The sequence below is a fragment of the Zingiber officinale genome, chromosome 4A, assembly GCF_018446385.1.
Source record: "Zingiber officinale cultivar Zhangliang chromosome 4A, Zo_v1.1, whole genome shotgun sequence".
NCBI classification, from domain to species: Eukaryota; Viridiplantae; Streptophyta; class Magnoliopsida; order Zingiberales; family Zingiberaceae; genus Zingiber; species Zingiber officinale.
In genome coordinates, this window is record NC_055992.1 from 24,563,416 (window position 1) to 24,582,621 (window position 19,206).

Consider the following 19,206-nt stretch of genomic DNA (forward strand, 5'->3'; position numbering starts at 1 on the left):
GGACGAAGAGTAAGTACGATAACGTACCCTGGCCCAGGGGCGCCCTAGGGTGGATCGGTGAGCTGGTTGGAACGTTGCTCAGGTTGTCGTGACCTGGAAGAGCAGATGACTCCGAGCAAGATGAAAAGCTGGATCTGACGGCACCGAGCCTGGAAGATAGCATGAACCCGGAAGGTGACATAAAGGTCGGGACCTAACATCGACACGTAAATCGAGATGTGACATCCACACATAGGTCAGGATATGATATCGGCACACAGGCCGAGATATGAAATAGCACGCAGACCAAGATATAACAACAATATGGAGCCGGATAGTAACAACAGTACACAAGCTAGCCCACAACCACAATACAAAGCTAGAACAAGGACGGAGTCGGCGCGGGGACCGTTGACACATGGATTACCGGCATGTGGCGTGAAGGCGAGGGTTGTGGAATGCGACATCAATGCCCTCGGCGCTAGAACGTGTCAAGAGTAGCAGGAGACAGATGCTGAAGAGCGACTGTCGGCTTGCTGATGAATTGAGAAATCGGAGTGTGCACTGCCAGCGCACAGAGGGGGGAAGCGGTAGTGTTGTTTGACATTCGAAGGTATGCCCAGTAGTAGAAGCAGATGCCTGTTCGGTAGTAGAAGCCGCTGCATGCATGTGGAAAGGCCACGACGAAGCGTTTGGCGAGCATCGAGGGAGACGACGAGCCCCCACTGGCTGCAGCCGACTCCTGGGAGAGAGAGAGAGAGAGGAGAAAACATGTGGTGGTGTTCCCGCGTGGGTTTGTGTGGTAGCGGTGACGTGAGGAGTCGAATGAGGCATCGGCGGGGCGTGGCTGTGGTGTTGGGTGGTTGCCGGCGAGCAAGACTGCGGTGCATAGAGAGGGAGAAGGGGAAGCAGGCGGCTGCTAGTGTCGACGGCGGTTGGAGGCAACGCATGTGGAGAGGAGGCGGTAGCGAGTCCAAAGTCGTTGGTGTCGAGAAGAAAGCAGGCGGCCGTCGACATTGGAGATGACCAACCTTGGAGGTAGTCAACGTCACAGCGAAGGTGACCTCCTCTCCTTGATGGCGACCTTGGAGGTGGTCAACGTCACAGCGAAGGTGGCCTACATTCTCTTAGTTTGCCTCATACAACCTTCTTTGATCTCTTATTAACCTCGAGTCATCAGCTGCGAACCTAGTCGTATTAGGTCATTGCTTAAAATCTACTCCAACACTATTATAGTGCTCCTCATCATAGGTCTCTCGGATGTCTCAAAAGTATCCTTTGTTTTGATCTCAACGAACTTTTAAGTCATTGAATGGGATGAGATTGGTTAGATGGTGATAACTTTATTATAATAGGATAAATGATCAATTTTGACCGACATATGCCCTCAGGAAAAGAAAAAAAAAAATTCTTCCACCTTCTAGATATTTGACAGACAATTTTAAATTAATTCCGTAAATTATCTTCATTCATATTACCTAAGGACATACTTTAAGGAATACATGAGTGAGCCTAATCAACTACTACAAAGGGATGGATGATTTGAATATTAATGTAAGTGAAGTGGTTGAATAAAATATCAAAACGTATTAAATTATGAATAAAATATTATTTTAATATAATATTAAGAAAAGGAGTGCTAAACAATTAGGGAACCCTATTAATTGCCTATGTTTGTTAGCTCTGTAGTTGCCGTCTTAGATCAATCGGTAATCTGCTCCAATCCATTCGCCACCAATCCACCCTTCCTTTCCCTGGATAAAAAAAAAAAAAAACAAAAAGAAATTATCGTCACTGTCAAAATTCAGCAGTATTGCTTTCGATGATTCATCCAAAGCGTGTGACTTGTGAGCTGCGAGTCCTATTACGGGGGTTTTGCTAAACGAACTCGGCCGGTGTTCAGAAATCAAAAACCACGGCGCGACCTCTTCAATTGCAATCCACTACTACGGCTGCTGCAGCACGCCACGCTGCGCTAAATAAGCCAACGGCCTCAAAAGGCCGTTTCCTTTTGCATTAATTGCTCGCCTCCTTCCTCTCCACCTTCCCTCTCTTCTTCGCTTCGCCCTTAAGCATCGCCTCCCCCCTTCTCTTTCTATATTATTATCATCGCTTTGGCTTGATCCACCAGCAGATCGACGAAATGGACGGCTTTGCTCGCTCTTCTTCCTTCAGCTCCTCTGCTTCCTTCCCGTCTTCCGCCAGGAGAGGCAGGGAGAGAGGCGGCCGCCGACGCACTGTGTCTCTCGTGGTAAAAAGAGTCGTGCGTGCGGTGTTCACATGTGTTTTTGCAACAGGTAGGGGTTTTCTTTTCCCCTTCGCTTTGTTCTTCGTTTTTTTTCCCCTTCTCTTCCTTCGATTGCCTCCCTTCGACCATGTTTTGATCTCTCTCTTTTTCCTTTTTTTTTTTAAAAAAAAAATTAAACCCTTAATCTTAGCCAGAAGGCCGAGTTTGGTATACACTTGCTTTAATCTGCTTCAATCGTTTCGAATTTATCCTTTGATGCGAATTATCTGGGTGATCTGTTATGATTCGCTCCTGTTTCACTTCGTCTATTGTTCTTCTGCCCGCTTCAATTGATTACAGTTAAATTCGGCTATATTTCATCTAAGAGAATTCGGATCGTATCATTCAACGCGTTTGCTTTTCTCCTAGCTGGTTTTATCCTATATCAGGGCTGCTACAATTTGGGCGAGCAGTGTAGGAGACATACTTCATAGGTTGATACATAATATAATTTAATATCTTTATATAGTTTTGTTTATTTATTAAATTATTTTTCAATAAATATATAATTATTTTATTTTGTGTAGATTTTTATTGATATTTGTGGCATAATTAATATAATATGAATTGTTGTCCCAGCAATAATTTTCTTTTATTTTTAATGCAAAATATTTGGTGATCTATTTAATAGGTCATTTAATGTTCCTTTCCCTTTCTGCGCCATTCCTTAGACTTAATTGGAACACTGCTTATTGCCCCACCTACAGATCTATAATGTTAAATTTGATTAACGAGCTACTGAATTATTGTAAAAGGCTATTACGCTCACGACCACCAAGTGGCTAGGGATTAATGAGCTAGTGAAGCAAGTTGGACTGATCATCTTCTTAGAATAAATTGATAATTTAATTGTTTGCGCTATATCTGAATTTGAACAACTTTATGGATAGGCACGTTAACTAAATAATCTAAGTTACTTTTACAGAAGAAAATGTTCTTTAGATTATTCCTGCGCGCTTCTACTTTTGTTTAGTTTGGAAGTTTTCTTTGTTTGGGGTTCATTTTTTGATCTTGATGTTGCTATTTTCTTATGTGCAGTTGGTTCACTAGTAGGGGCAATCACCGGCGCGCGCTCTTATCGGCCTAGCTACTGAGAGCGGGTTAATACGTGGGGCTGGAATCGGAGCTATTTCAGGGGCAGTCTTCTCCATTGAAGCTGTTGAATCATCTCTCTATTTGTGGAACTCCAGGGAATCAGGAATTTGGAGTGTTTTATATGTGGTAAGTCAGATTAATCTAATAGCACCAGAGAACTTCACTGTAATGTATTCTATGATGAAAATAATTGCAGTCTAGAAGAATATCCTCTATGCCAATTGTCGACATGTTATATGAATCTAAACAGATTAGACGCGGGGCATAATATTTTTCATATTCAATGGAGTAAAAACATAACTAAAGGGAATTTGCTAAATAATTCATTCAATAGAGGGCTTAAAATAGGATATATCTTCAATATCCAATATTAACAGTTTAAACAGTTTGGTCTATATTATTTTTACAAATTTTAGGGCTTAATCAATTGATCATGTTAGTTGGGGACTTAAACAGTCAGTATTGATCAATATTTCTCAAATACTATAAAACTTTGCACAGTTTGGGCCGCATAACATGGTGTAGTCAGAATCTTTTTATAGGAATTAATCAATATAAGTTTGTTGTAAAATAAATGCACAATTATACCTATTTAGGAGTTATATGGTAGCCGACCCCATCTAATGGGATAAAGCTTGGTGGTTGTTGTTGTTAGGAGTTAAATGGTACTTATTTTGGTAATGATACTTTGATAACTCTAGTTTCTCACGTATTGACAAGCCAAACATCAGCTTAACATGCCATAATATTTTCTTAAATTCAATGGTAGAATATGTTTTCATGGTTTAATCAAATATACATTTGCAATTAATTAATAAAAGATCTCCTAGGATTAAAGAAGAGATTGTATTAAAGAGTAAATACAAAATAATCGACTTGCATGTTCTATATGAAATGAATATATTGATGACTTAAAGCTCTATTATTACTCCAAAGTTTCAGTTTTAAGATTATTCAAAACAATAATTCAGCATTATTTTTTCTTTCTTGAAAAGTGATTTCAAGCTTGATTGTCTTGCAGCTTGACATAATTTGTAGCCTATTGAGTGGAAGAATTGTTCGAGAAAAGGTTGGCCCAGCGATGCAGAATGCAGTGCAAAGCCAGGTACATGCTCTTTCTGAGCTGTAAATAAGCATTTGAAAGGAAGATATTCATGCTACATTCTTTTAATCTAACTAAATTTTATTCGAGTGCAGATGAGTGCTATTAACTTGCCCTCGATGGAGACTTCTGATTTATTCGAAATAGATAGCACGGCATGTGGGTTATCCATAGATTCTGTGAGAAGGCTCCCAGAAATCAAAATTACTGCCGCAAATATTGAAGCTGCAGGGGACAAATTCTGCTGTTCAGTATGCCTGCAGGTAGATTTCCTTGCTCATATATAAGATATAGATGTGCTTTAAGATTATGTTTTGAAGCTCTATCAAAAACATCAGATAGAACTTAAAAGTTGCGCTCGTAAAATTTCAATTAAACTATTAAAAAGCAAAGGCAGCTAATGAGGATGCATGAACTCTGCATTTGTCCAATATTAACTCTTAAACAAAGAATGACTAGTATTACTTAGTGTTCTATGCTTAAAACAACTTGGTTAAAATTACTAAAAAGGCAGATGTTATATACTAAGAATGAATGAATCATACTGATAATTTGTAGTATTATGATCATGCTGCCATCTTAATTTTATACAAGAATTCCACTAGCATATTTTCATTATAATTTTGATGAATTATTTTGTAGTTATTAACAATGGATGATTGAATTATGGTTTCAGGACTTCCAATTCGATGAAACAGTGAGGAGTCTGCCTCATTGCCAACACTTGTTCCATTTGCCATGCATCGACAGTTGGCTCGTCAGGCATGGCTCTTGTCCACTTTGTAGAAGAGATATCTAGATGATTTAACCCCTGTAAATTCCTCAACTAGAGAGTAACTTGAATTCTATATTATAGTAGAGTAATTGTTTTTTTCTTCTACATCCCTACTTGCTCACCTTTTGTTTGCACATCCTTGTGGATCGTGATATTGTAGCTATAGAATGCTTATATAAGATGCATAATTTTGTAGAGTAATCAGCAAATCCCTTTGTTTGCATGAGCAGACTATTGAGGTAATTCATGAAATCAGCATGATACTGACAATTTCTAGTAGTCCGTCTAATAATATGACACGACATCTTACCATTCACCTCAGACTAATTTGAATATAAGCATACAAGTAAAAATGTTATTGGTAGGAGAGTTTCACTAGAAGACACCACAAAATGTTAAACAACAATTAAATAAAAAAAAGGTAAACGAAGATGTCTAATTTAACCATAGTTATGCACATAATACATTATATAATACTCGCTCAATGAAATGAATTATTGTAAAAGAAGGTTGAAACACATCCCATGTATCAACTAAAAGAGACCTCCATAGCATACAACTATCATTACGTCAAATGTGATCCAAACGAAGCATCAAGAACCCTAAGTGTCACATGCTTTGCATATCTTTGAAGAAACGTGACACCCTAGCTAAACATTAGAGGCTCAAATTGCATCATGCATCTTGTGATATATATTAAGTCATGTGATACTCGATTAGTCATTTATGATCCAAACTGCTATGCGCCTAGTAATTTCCTGAAGAACATAATACCGCAGTTAAGCAAGCTCCTTGGATGAGTCCATTTTCCTTTTTAATTGTATGTAAAGAAGTATATATCATCTTAAGTAATAGAAAAAACATCGCTTACCATACAATATCGATAAAAAAAATACTAAGTAAAGATGATCAACACCAAGGATAAAAATTCAAATGCATATAAAATACGATAAGTTAAATTTAAAAAGAGGTGAAGGGCTTCTATCAAGTTAGGATATCAATTAGAGCTTCCACGAGTCATTACTCCAAGGCAAGATCTTGACTTTGAGGTTCTGAATAAATAGGAGCTGAGGGCTTACAAATAATCTATAATAATTCTAACCGTAGAGATCAGGGGTGAGATATCAAAGTAGAACTGGCAAAACTTCCTCGTCAGGTCAGATAGATGACTGGCATATAGAGATACTTCAAGTCCCTGTCCCTCTGATAGAGAGTTCTCGCTCGGCCCATATCTTCTTTTAGCCATTTGTCTTCGTTCCATCACTCGGACCCAACAACCAACAGTCGAATATCTGAATCTGAATCTAATATCAATATATTTCTTCATCTGAATCTTCAGAGTCTCGTCTCTTCTTTAGAATCTGGGTGTCATGTAGAAGCTAGTCGCCAGAAAGAAGCCACGAGGAAGCGAAGCCCAGTCGTAGTACTAACCATTTGTCACTCCTTCATCCCTAACCTTTTTTTTTTAATTATTTCAATAGTGGTACGTTCCAAAAAAAACAAAAAAAGTAAAGGATAAGCTTGCATTCTAGAAGCGGTAGCTTCCCGCCTCCATTCCTACTGCTTCGGTGAGCGTTAAAATCCTTCCCCTTTCTAAACTGCCTAATTGGTCTGCCTCAGTAAACGTACAAAATGGAGCTGCTGCCCGTTGTTTGGCTGACCCTCTTCTTCCCATTCGGTTTGGGTTGACCCAGCAGTCAAGAAAGAATGAAATCACTCGAGTCTGTTGGAAAAAAAATTATTGGAGAAAAAATAAAAAAAATTATAGAAGAAAAATATGAAAGAGGAATAAAATCTCTACCTAGAAGAGGAGGAGAATAAAACAAAAACTTAACTGGTCTCATTCATTCATTGAAAAAGGTACATATTTATAGGCTTATTGGATAAGCACTAATAATCTAGATTTTTTTTTTAATTCTATTTCTACAAGACTCTTATTCTTAGTATGACACCTCATAAAATTCTATCCTATCATAAACTCTCATAAATAATTGTTACCTCATCGTTCTATCTTCATAAACTTTTATCAACAATTTTTATCTCTAAAAATAAAGTTTAATTCCCAACATCCCCTCTTAAACTTGATTTTGTGACTCCAAATTGTATTTTGATGAAGTCTTTAAATTTGAGTGGTTTTGTAAAGATGTCAACAACTTGATCTTTAGTCTTCACATAGACTAACTCCACATCTTTGTTTTTCACATGTTCGCGAATAGAATGAAAGCGGACATCAATATCAATATGCTTACTTTTTGGATGATATACAAGATTCTTCCCCAATGCAATTGTCGATTTGTTATCGATGCAAATTTGAGTTGCTTCATTTTGTTCAAATTTTATCTCCTTTAGCAAGCTTCTTAGCCATATAGCATGACTAACACATGAGGATGCCACAATGTACTTTGCTTCACAAGTGGAAAGAGTAACAATAAGTTATTTTTTTGACATCCAAGAAAATGTCGTATCTCTAATGAAGAATGCAAAGCCGGAAGTGCTTCTCCGATCATCACAGTCTCCACCCCAATCACTATCTAAATATCTAACTAGTTGAGAATTGTTAGAGTGAGAATAAAATAGTCCGTGATTCAGAGTACTTAAGACATAATGAAGGATTCGCTTGGCCACCTTCCAATGAGTCTCTTTAGGCTCCTCCATGAACCTGCTTACAAGATCGACTCCATATAATATATCCGGTCGAGTGCAAGTTAGGTACCACAAGCTTTCCACCAAGCTTTTGAAACGTGTGGGATCAACCGTCTTTCTTTCGTTACTCTTGAATAGCTTTGTTCCGCAGTCTACCGGTGTGTTAATTGGATTACAATCATCCATTCTAAATCTCTTGAGGACCTCTTTTGCATATTGTTCTTAAGTCATAAATATGCCATCAACTCCTTGTTTCACCTTCAAGCCGAGAAAGTAGGACATAAGTTCCATATCGGCCATATCAAATGCTTTTGCCATAGCTTCCTTAAAAAGTTTTATCATTTGAGGTGAACTTCCTGTCAAGATTAGATCATCTACATATAATGATACCAACAAGATGTTATCATTATCTGCTCTTACATAAAGAGCATGCTCATAAGGGCATTGCATAAAGTCATTTTCTTTGAAATATGCATCAATTCTTGAATTCCATGCTCTCAGTGCTTGCTTCAAGTCATAGAGAGCTTTCTTCAATTTCAACACCTTTCTTTCTTGCCTCCTCTTGATATAGTCAGCCGGTTGTTCAACATAGACTTCTTCTTCTAAGTAGCCATTAAGAAATGCCGATTTGACATCAAGTTGAAATATTTGCCACTTTAGTTGAGCGGCTAAAGAGATTATCAACCTTATAGTCTCCATTCGGGCAACGGGAGCAAACACTTCTTCATAGTCAATGCCGACCTTTTGTTTGTAGCCTTTTGCCACAAGTCGCGCTTTGTACTTTTCTATTTCTCCTTGAGCATTTTTCTTCACTTTATAAACCCACTTCACACCAATGGATTTGTGGCCATCGGGCAAAGTAGTAAGATGTCAAGTTTCATTCTTCTCAATTGCCTTCATCTCTTCATCCATGACTTTCTTCCATTTGCTATCTTTAATAGCTTCTTCAAAAGATACAATCTCTTCATTAGCATAAAGACAAATGAGATTAAGTGGAGTTGTCACCTCACATAATTCTTGAAGATTCCTTGTCTTTTGTGGTGGAGGATTTTCTTCATCCGAGGATGATGAAGAAGTAGGCAACGGTGGTGGAGTTGGTTCTTTCTCCTTCACTTATTCTTCTTTTTGAATCATCACCATAGTAGTGCTCCAATTCCAAGCACCATCTTCTTGAATTCAGCATCTCTACTTATGATAACCATTCTGTTCTTATATTTTACTATTTTAAAATCATAAAAATCATAGAAAAATCATTAGAGTTTATAAAAATGAGTAAAATTCAAATATTTTTTAAAACTCCAAATACAGTATTAAAACTCAAAAAAGACCTCAGAAACATATTTTTCAAAAAAATACTTTCATATATTTATGATCCGGTGGTCAAGGCAGGGGACCCCATTGTAAGAGGTCAACGCCACGTAGAGATCAAAGGGCCGGGGGGGGGGGGGGGGCCACCGGAGGAGGATGAGCCGACCGGACTCGGAGGAAAAGGATAGTCCGATCGGCTAACCGAGGAGCATCCAACAGTAAAAGGTGCCCTGACAGGGGTCGGGGTTCCGACGCTCAGTTGAAACAATGTCTAAAGGCCGAGCGGAAGGCACTCGCCTGGAAGTTTCCCCAGCATATCAATGCAGGCGACAGGCGAGACGTGAAGGGCGTGCTGCCCGGCCGACGCAGGGGATGAGGGCCGTCCGGACGACGGTCTCCGTCCAGCCGACCGAACGTACGTCCCGGCTGGCGATGGGTAAAGGAGGACAGGAACATCTTCTGACAGCCGTCAAGCCCTATGGCTAGGCCATACTCCAAGTCTGACAACGAGGTGTTCTGTTGTCTCATCGAAGACGTGATTGGACTGTAGCAGTATGGCGTCAGGTAAGCTTTCTGACACACACACTTACCGAAGTATGAGCTTCGGACATGTATGTGCCTCGGTGGACGCACAAGATCTCTTTCACCGCTCTATATAAAGAGCCTCATACTTCGCCGGAGGTATGCGTTCAAGACCTTTAGAGCTACTTCTTCCACCATTTGTTTACCTGACTTGAGCGTCGGAGGGTCGCCGCCGAGAACCCTTCCCGGCCCGACTTCTGTGCAGGTTCGCCGGAGCTTCGTGCCACCAGTCAAAGATCCACGTCAGCAGTCGAAGAGCGCCCCGTGCCCAGCGTCCGTTGATTCAGCATTCGGACAGGATCAATTTAAATTCTCAAAATTAATAAAAATCTTAAAACTATAAGAATCTCTTAAATTTTAATGTTTTAACAAAAGTAGAATTCAAATCATAATGTTTTGTTTTCAAAAAATAAAAGCTAATTTAAAATATTAATATAATATTTTAATGCTATTTTAATATTTTAAATGAGCAAAATTCAAATCCAATTTTTTTTAATAGAGCTGGGAAAGAAACATATTTTTTAAAAAAGATTTTTATTATTATGAAGCAGTTTAGATCCTCTGTCCTCATTTTTCTCTGTTTTCGTGTCCCATTATCGATCGGACGGATCAAATTAAATCTCAAGGATGCTTTGCACATCACGAGGATACTGCACATATTTTAAAAATGTCATGATGCTTTGAAATTTAATTTGATCCGTCCGATTAATAATAAAATATGGAGGCAGAGAAAAATAGGGAAAGAGGAACTGAATTAATTCTGAAGCTATCATAAATTAAGGCATATTTTTCTTAATAATAGTATTGTGAAAATCATCATATTCAAAATCTTGTGTACCTAGAAATTAATATTACGTAGTTTAAGAACTTGTGAGTTTCTATTAAAAAATATTTTTCGTCTCCCGATGAATTACGGATTAAAAGTTTTTATATTTTTCTTACATTGCTATTATATTTTTTATTATTTTTTTAAAAAATAACATTGAATTTAATATTTAATTATGAATGTTTCTACATACATGACAATGAATTATGAAAGCTATATGTCAAGTAATTATGTAATGAAATTTTTAGAGATAAATTTACACAAATATGAATATTTAATAGTATAATTATTTTTGTTATTATATAATTTCATGTGTATAATTTGTTAGTAACCAATTGATTAAATTAGAAAGTTTTCTAGATTATTAATTAAATAATAATATTAAATTGTTCATTAGCATGTGATGTCATATGAATTTACATTTCTTATGGATAATTTAAAGTTATAAAATATTTAGGAGTTATTTAGTTACTTTTTAAATCCTGAAATATGATCATTGTTAATTGATACACTTTGTTAGATATATTTTTGTATATTAAAATATAAAAAATATATTTAATTAAAAATATACATAATTAGTTATTATGTGAAATTGGACTTGACTATTAATTATGTTATATAAATGTGTATTATAGTATTTGTAGATCATGAATAATGTTAGGAAGTGAATAGCATTTGAGAGCTCTCCTTAACAAATTTTCAAAATTTTATTATGAAAATATTTTATACCCAGAATCGAAAGACTATGCAACGAAAAATAATCTTTTTTGGGAGGGCATTCAACTGATCGGATACCATCAGTCAACTACTAAATTGGGTCGTTATTGTGAGTTGATTGTTGAAAGATTATTAATTGCCTCCAAACTTTGACGAACATAAAGATTTTTGGTCGACTGGATCAGCTAACTTTGCCTAATTAGTTGATTGATACATCCAAGCAGTTGGTTGACATATTTCTTCCCGTCTTAGATTGAGTTTGTGATTGTCTTTTTTCCCAAAGTGTTGACCCTTCCATGCTCAGTTGACCTTCGTGCCAAGAGGTTTTTCAAACATCCGACATTTCCTCCATTCTAATTCTAGCTCTCACTTCTAAGACAGATAGACAGATAGACAGATAAGAGCCCCACGTGTGACTCTTCTAACGGTATCCACACGTACTAGATCACGAACTTGATACGATCCGTTAGGTGCTAGTCTCTTGGATCGACAAAGTCTTGGAAGGACTATCGATCTCTTCCGATGGAAGGTCCACGAAGAAGAAGTTGACGAGGGATAAATCGAGAGAAGGAATTCCACACTTGAATCTTTCCGTGGATGACTACTTATAGCCTCCAAGGAATACGAAGAGTTAAGTTCTCAATAAATTCATCATTTATGATCTTCATTAATTAGGAAGATGAAGAGTTATAAACTCCATAAATTCTTCATTTATAATCTTCATTATGATAACTCTTTAAATTCTTCATTAATTACCATTATGACGACTCTTCGAATTCTCCATTAATCATCATGATTATGACTATTCGAATTCTCTCTTCTTTGTATCAAATAAATCCATATTTGATCTTGATCTTGACTAGCTTCCGATACCATTGTTCATGTCTACGTGCTATACGTGCGACCCTATAGGTTTTATGCACGAAGGTAGTGTAAATCCATACATAGACTAAGGTAGCCGTCTAGCAATAGTTTTTAGCCACCCAACGCGATAAAATTAATATCAGTCATAAACTGTAAATCACCATGAACCGATTACTGTGTAATTCAATCTTTTCATTTAAGCCTACATCCCAATTAATTCGGTACATTATGCATCATTATCAAATTAATTGTTTTACTTGATTTCCAAGATATAATAGACTCCTCTTGAATGATAAATCATCCCTCCCATGACCATGGATTTCGAGTCACTAATATCTCTATCAAGCGGCCAGGATGTTAACTCCTAATCCAAGAAAATGATGAATCCTCTATTGACTCAACACTATTCTCTCTACGCTTTGCCATACACCCAACTACCGTATTAATCACATTCCGATTAAAGATTACTTTTAACGTCGTCAAAGCACATAACTCCACGGATAGAATAAGTGAAGGTCTTAAGTCAAAAGATCAGTTACATTCGTTCATAAAAGGAATAACCAATAATGCTTAATATGTGGTCTCCTCTTGAGCGGATCGTGTCCAGTGTACCTCTAAACTCAAGGCACCCCAAGTACAATTTGGATATCCATCCCTCGGTCTATCTCAACCTAGTCATACTCAGCGTTGATCTAGATATCCATGCTCCCTTTAGATATCTGTCTGATCAAGGACTATTTTCAGATTAATATACTCATTAATCTGTGGGACTTTATCATTAATTATATACATACAGAAAAGCAAATAATTAATGATAAATACTTGCCTTTATTAAATAATTATCCATAAAATACATAAGAAGTGTCTGACACATAAGTGCACACACTAACAATCTCCCACTTGCACTATTGCCAAACACTACTAACTTTAAGTCCTAGGCTCCTCACATGGGTCTCATGCTTCTGTAGAGGTAAGGCTTTTGTGAGTGGGTGTGCGATATTCTCACTGGTATCTACTCTGCTAACCAACACATCGCCTCTCTAAACAATCTATCTAAGGAGGTGATACTTCCTTAGTACATGCTTAGATCATTGGTGAGACCTTGGCTCCTTTGCCTGTGCTATGACCGCATTATTGTCACAATATAGTACAATTGGATCAACAATGCTAGGAACCACTTCAAGCTCCGCTATGAAGTTCTTGATCCACACAACTTCCTTTGCTACCTCTGAAGCTGCTATTTACTCAGACTCAACTGTTGAATATGCAACTGTCTCCTGCTTGGAACTCCTCCAGCAAACAGCTGCACCATTCAGACAAAACACATATCCTTGCTGTGATTTTAGATTATCTTGATTTATCTGAAAACTTGCGTCAGTATATCCTCTGACGACTAATTCCTCGTCTCCTCCAAAAACTAAGAACATGTTCTTTGTTCTTCTAAAATACTTGAGGATAGTCTTTACCGCAGTCCAATGACCCTCTCCAGGATCTGACTGATATCTACTCGTCATACTTAATGCATACGAGACATCTGGTCGAGTGCATATCATAGCATACATTATGGACCCTATAGCCGAAGCATAAGGTATCTTGTCCATTCTACTTCTTTCCTCTTGTGTTCCTGGACACATAGCCTTGGAAAGATACACACCATGTGACACTGGTAAATATCCTCTTTTGGAGACTTGCATACCGAATCTATTTAGCATTTTATCAATGTATACACCTTGACTCAACCCTAGTAACCTGCTTTGTCTACCTCGGTATATTCTAATACCTAAGACATAGGTTGCATATCTAATCTCTTTCATTGAGAAACATTCTCCCAACCAAGTCTTGATAGATTCTAGGCTAGGGATGCCATTGCCTATAAGAAGTATATTATCAACATACAACACTTGGAACGTAATCTTGCTCCTACTAACCTTCTTGTAAATGCAAGGTTTTTCTGGATTTTTGACAAAAGAAAAATCTTTAATGGCTTCGTCAAATCGCAGATTCCAACTCCGAGATGCTTGCTTTAGTCTATAAATGGACTTCTTGAGCCTACACAACTTATTGGCGTTCTAAGATTTTATAAAATTGGGAGGTTGTACCATATATACTTCCTCCTGTAACCTTCTATTTAGGAAAGAAGTTTTAGCATCCATTTGGCAAATCTCGTAGTGCTTGTAAGCCGCTATAGCTAGCAAAATTCTAATGGACTTAAGCATTGCAACGGACGAAAATGTTTCATCATAGTCAATTCCATGACGTTAATTGAAACCCTTTGCCACAAGCCTAACTTTATAGGTACTGATGTTCCCATCCATGTCAATCTTTTTTTTGAAGATCCATTTGCACCCTATGGGTTTTACCCCAACTGGCACATCAACCAACCCCCAAACTTGGTTGGTGTACATGGAGTCCATTTCAGATTTCATGGCTTCCAGTCATTTCTCAGAATCATTTGAAGCAACTGCTTCTTCGTAAGTTGACGGTTCATCATCGAAGTAACACTTCCTTATCTTGGGTTACCAGCCAACCATATCTGTTTGGCTCTCGGTATATTCTTGTAGACTTACGTTGATCTCGCGTTTCTTGAGCAGTCTCGGATAAAGAAGATATTTGTACTTGTGGCACTGTTTTATTATTCAACTGTTCATCTTCCAACATGTTTGTAGAGTCTATAATTTCTTCAAGACTTACTTTACTTCCACTACTTTCTTTAGAAATAAATTCCTTTTCCAAGAAAGTAGCATATCGAGCAACAATAATTTTATGCTCACTTGGGAGATAAAAATAATATCCCATTGTAGCTTTGGGATAACGTACATTTTATGAATCTTGTTGCAAGCTTATTAGAATTTTCATTCTTTACATAAGTATCACAACCCCATATCTTAAGATAAGACAAATTTGGTTTCTTTCCAAACCATAATTCATAAGGAGTCTTATCTACAGTCTTGGTTGGAACTCGTTTAAGTGTGTGTGCTGCTGTTTCTAAGGCATAGACCCAAAATGACATTGGAAGACTTGCATGACTCATCATTGATCTAACCATATACATGAGTGTACGATTTCTCCTTTCTGAAACACCATTCCACTCCAGCGTTCTAGGAGGTGTAAGTTGGGAAATTATTCCACACTCTTTTAGGTAATCAATGAACTCTTGGCTTAGATACTCGTCACCTCGATCACTCCGAAGGGCCTTAATCTTCTTGCCACGTTGATCTTCTACCTCATTCTTGAACTCCTTAAACTTGTCTAGAGTTTTAGACTTATGTCTCATTAAGTAGACATATCCATATCTACTTAAATCGTCAATAAAAGTCATGAAGTAGGTCTACGCTACTCTAGCCTGAACTTGCAATGACCCACAAACATCACTATGTATGAGTTCTAGTGGTTCCTTTGCCCGTTCACCTATCTTGGTGAATGACTTCTTGGCCATTTTGCCTTGTAAACATGCTTCACATGTATCTATGGGCTTTAATTCAAAAGAGTCCAAATACCCATTACTGAGTAATCTAGCGATGCATTTCTGGGTTATATGACCAAGTCTACAGTGCCAGAGATATGTTAAGTTTGAGTCATGTAATTTCTGTTTTTTACTTTCAATACAATAGATTGGTTCATCTAAGTTAAGAATATAAAGACCATTATTCAATGAACAATTCCCATAGAATATATTATTCAAATAAAAGGAACATAACTTGTTCTTGAATTGAAATACAAATCCCTTGATGTCTAAATTTGACACCGAAATGATATTCTTTGAGAAACTAGGAACAAAATAACAGTTTTCTAAATTCAAAACAAGTCCACTAGGCAAATTTATCGAATAGGTTCCTACACTAATGCATCAACTCTCGCTCTATTAGCTACTTGTAGGTCAATTTCACCCTTGGACAACCACCTGCAGTCACTTAGACCCTGCATGTTCACACAAATGTAAGAATTACTTCCAGAATCTATGACCCATGATGAAGAAACAGAAAGATTGCACTCTATCATAAAGATACCTAAAGCATCCGCTCCACTAGTATTCTTCTTCATGAAAATATAACAGTTTTTCTTCCAGTGACCTTTCTTGCCACAATGGAAGCACATGACCTCCTTCTCATCAGATTGGGGTACCTGCATCCCTTTTTTAAGCTTCTTCTGAGCTTGATATTTAGGATTCTTCACTGCATTAGCCTTGGGATTAAACTTCTCGGTGCTTGGGCGCTTGTTGGTCTTTCTGACCATCATTGCATGCAGTGAAGGATTTACCTTAATATCATTCTCAGCAGTTTTCAGCATTACCATCAGATCAGTCAAACTATTGTCCATGTTGTTCATGTTGAAGTTCAACACAAATTGAGAAAATGATGGAGGTAGTGATGACAGGATTAGGTCAACAGCCAAGTCCTGGTCTAACTTGGAACCTAAGCTCTCGAGCCTCTCTATGTACCCAATCATCTTGAGTACATGAGACCCAACTTGGGTTCCTTCCTCCAGCATGATACGAAATAGTGCTCGAGAGGTTTCATACCTCTCTACTCTTGCACTCTCTTGGAAGAGCTCACGCAAGTGTTGATCAATCTCCCTAGCACTCATGTTCTCATGCTGTCTCCGCAACTCGGGAGACATAGAAGACAACATGATACATTGCACATCCAGTGCATCTTCCATATACTGAGAATAATATGATGATCTTCCTTTGAAGCATTGGATGTAGGCTCTTTAGTGGTTCATCTTCGAGCACGTAAATTTTTCTCTCATGTCATAAGACTATTTTCAATTTCCTATACCAATCTAGGTAGTTGGAACTGAGGAGGATATTCTCTTTCTCGAGAATGCTTCGCAGTGATAAGGTACTTGTGTTTGCTATCTAAAATTTAAAGCAGAGTTTTAGTATTTGTGGAATATATTTAATAAAGGTCTTTTATAACTCCTATTATTTTATTCAAGTCCAACAACCCTCACTGTTAGAATCGGGAATTGGTTGGTAACAATTCCTAATAGGACCGAAACTCTGAATCATATAGAATGCACACAGCTGAGCTATACCTACATGCTACATTCATCAAGTAGGCCTTAACTTGCCAATCACAAATCTATATGACTTTCAATATGTTCTTGTTGAGCCTTATATTCTCAACACTTGCCCCTCAAATTAGTTAACCTTAGCTGAGCTAAAAAAGTCAACGAATTTGAGTTAAGTCGACCCACTAATAATTATGATAAATTATAGATATTTTGACACAAGCCCACAGCTGAGTTGTACCAACTTATATAAAAACTCTAACTATCATCATAGTTTTTATTGGAGGGCTTTTAATAGATCTTGACTTTAATATATTTAAGGGATTTTATAATTATTAAAATGTCTCACCATAATTAACTTCTTGTGCATTTACACAATCTCATTACGAAATTTATCTCTATTAATCCTCTTAGTCTTTTAAGACAAATAGGTCTCGGAGATTTTAACATGTTAATCTACTTATGCCATAAGGAATTTATATCTAAATTACAACATGTATTACTTTACAGGTTTTAGACAAAATTTATTTTTATAATGAAATGTTATGGCATAAAACTTGAAATAAAGAAATTAAGATTTCTTTGAAATCTCTCAAAACATTGATTCCTCAAATAAATTTTGAAGAATCGGCTTTGTACTATATGATCTAACCACGAATTGACTCTGATATCATTGTTGGGATCGGAGTGCAGCGGAAGACATATATTGATCATGGATCTTTTCATGGTACATATAATTTTACACAAAAGTAACATAAAAACATACCTTGAGTCCTTGATAGGTGTGAATGATATCATAGACAGATAGATAGATAAGAGCCCCATGTGTGACTCCTCTAGCGGTATCCACACACACTAGATCATGAACTTGATACGATCCGTTAGGTGCTAGTCTCTTGGATCGACAAAGTCTTGGAAGCACTACCGATCTCTTTTGGTGGAAGGTCCATGAAGAAGAAGTTGACGAAGGAGAAATCGAGAGAAGGAATTCCACACTTGAATCTTTCCGAGGATGACTACTTATAGCCTCCAAGGAATATGAAGAGTTAAGTTCTCAATAAATTCATCATTTATGATCTTCATTAATTAGGAAGATGAAGAGTTATAGGCTCCATAAATTCTTCATTTATAACCTTCATTATGATGACTCTTCAAATTCTTCATTAATTATCATTATGATGACTCTTCAAATTCTCCATTAATCATCATGATTATGATTATTCGAATTCTCTCTTCTTTGTATAAAATAAATCCATATTTGATCTTGATCTCGACTAGCTTCCGATACCATTATTCATGTCTACGTGCTATGCGTGCGACCCTCTAGGTTTTATGTACGAAGACAGTAATCGTCTAGCAATAGTTTTTAGCCACCCAACGTCATAAAATTAATATCAGTCATAAACTGTAAATCACCATGAATCGATTACTGTGTAATTCAATCTCTTCATCTAAGCCTACATCCCAATTAATTCGGTACATTATGCATCATTATCAAATTAATTGTTTTACTTGATTTCCAAGATATAATAGACTCCTCTTGAATGATAAATCATCCCTCCCATGACCATGGATTTCGAGTCACTAATATATCTATCAAGCGGTCAGGATATTAACTCCTAATCCAAGAAAGTGATGAATTCTCTATTGACTCAACACTATTTTCACTACATTTTGCCATACACCCAACTACCATATTAATCACAATCTGATTAAAGACTACTTTTAACGGCGTTAAAGCACATAACTCCACGTATATAATAAATGTAGGTCTCAAGTCAAAAGATCAGTTATACTCGTTCATAAGAGGAATAACCAATGATGCTTAATATGTAGTCTCCTCTTGAGCGGGTCGTGTCCAGTGTACCTCTAAACTCAAGGCATCCCCAAGTACAACTTGGATATCCATCCCTTGGTCTATCTCGACCTAGTCATATTCAGCGTTGATCTAGATACCATGCCCCCTCTAGATATCTATCCGATCAATGACTATTTTCATATTAATATACCCATTA

At 37.1% G+C, this 19,206-nt stretch overlaps 1 pseudogene; it reads left to right on the plus strand.

Moving 5' to 3' along the window:
- The first annotated feature begins 1,865 nt into the window (after positions 1-1,865).
- LOC121969726 lies at positions 1,866-5,514 on the plus strand (annotated as a pseudogene).
- Positions 5,515-19,206: the final 13,692 nt, after the last annotated feature.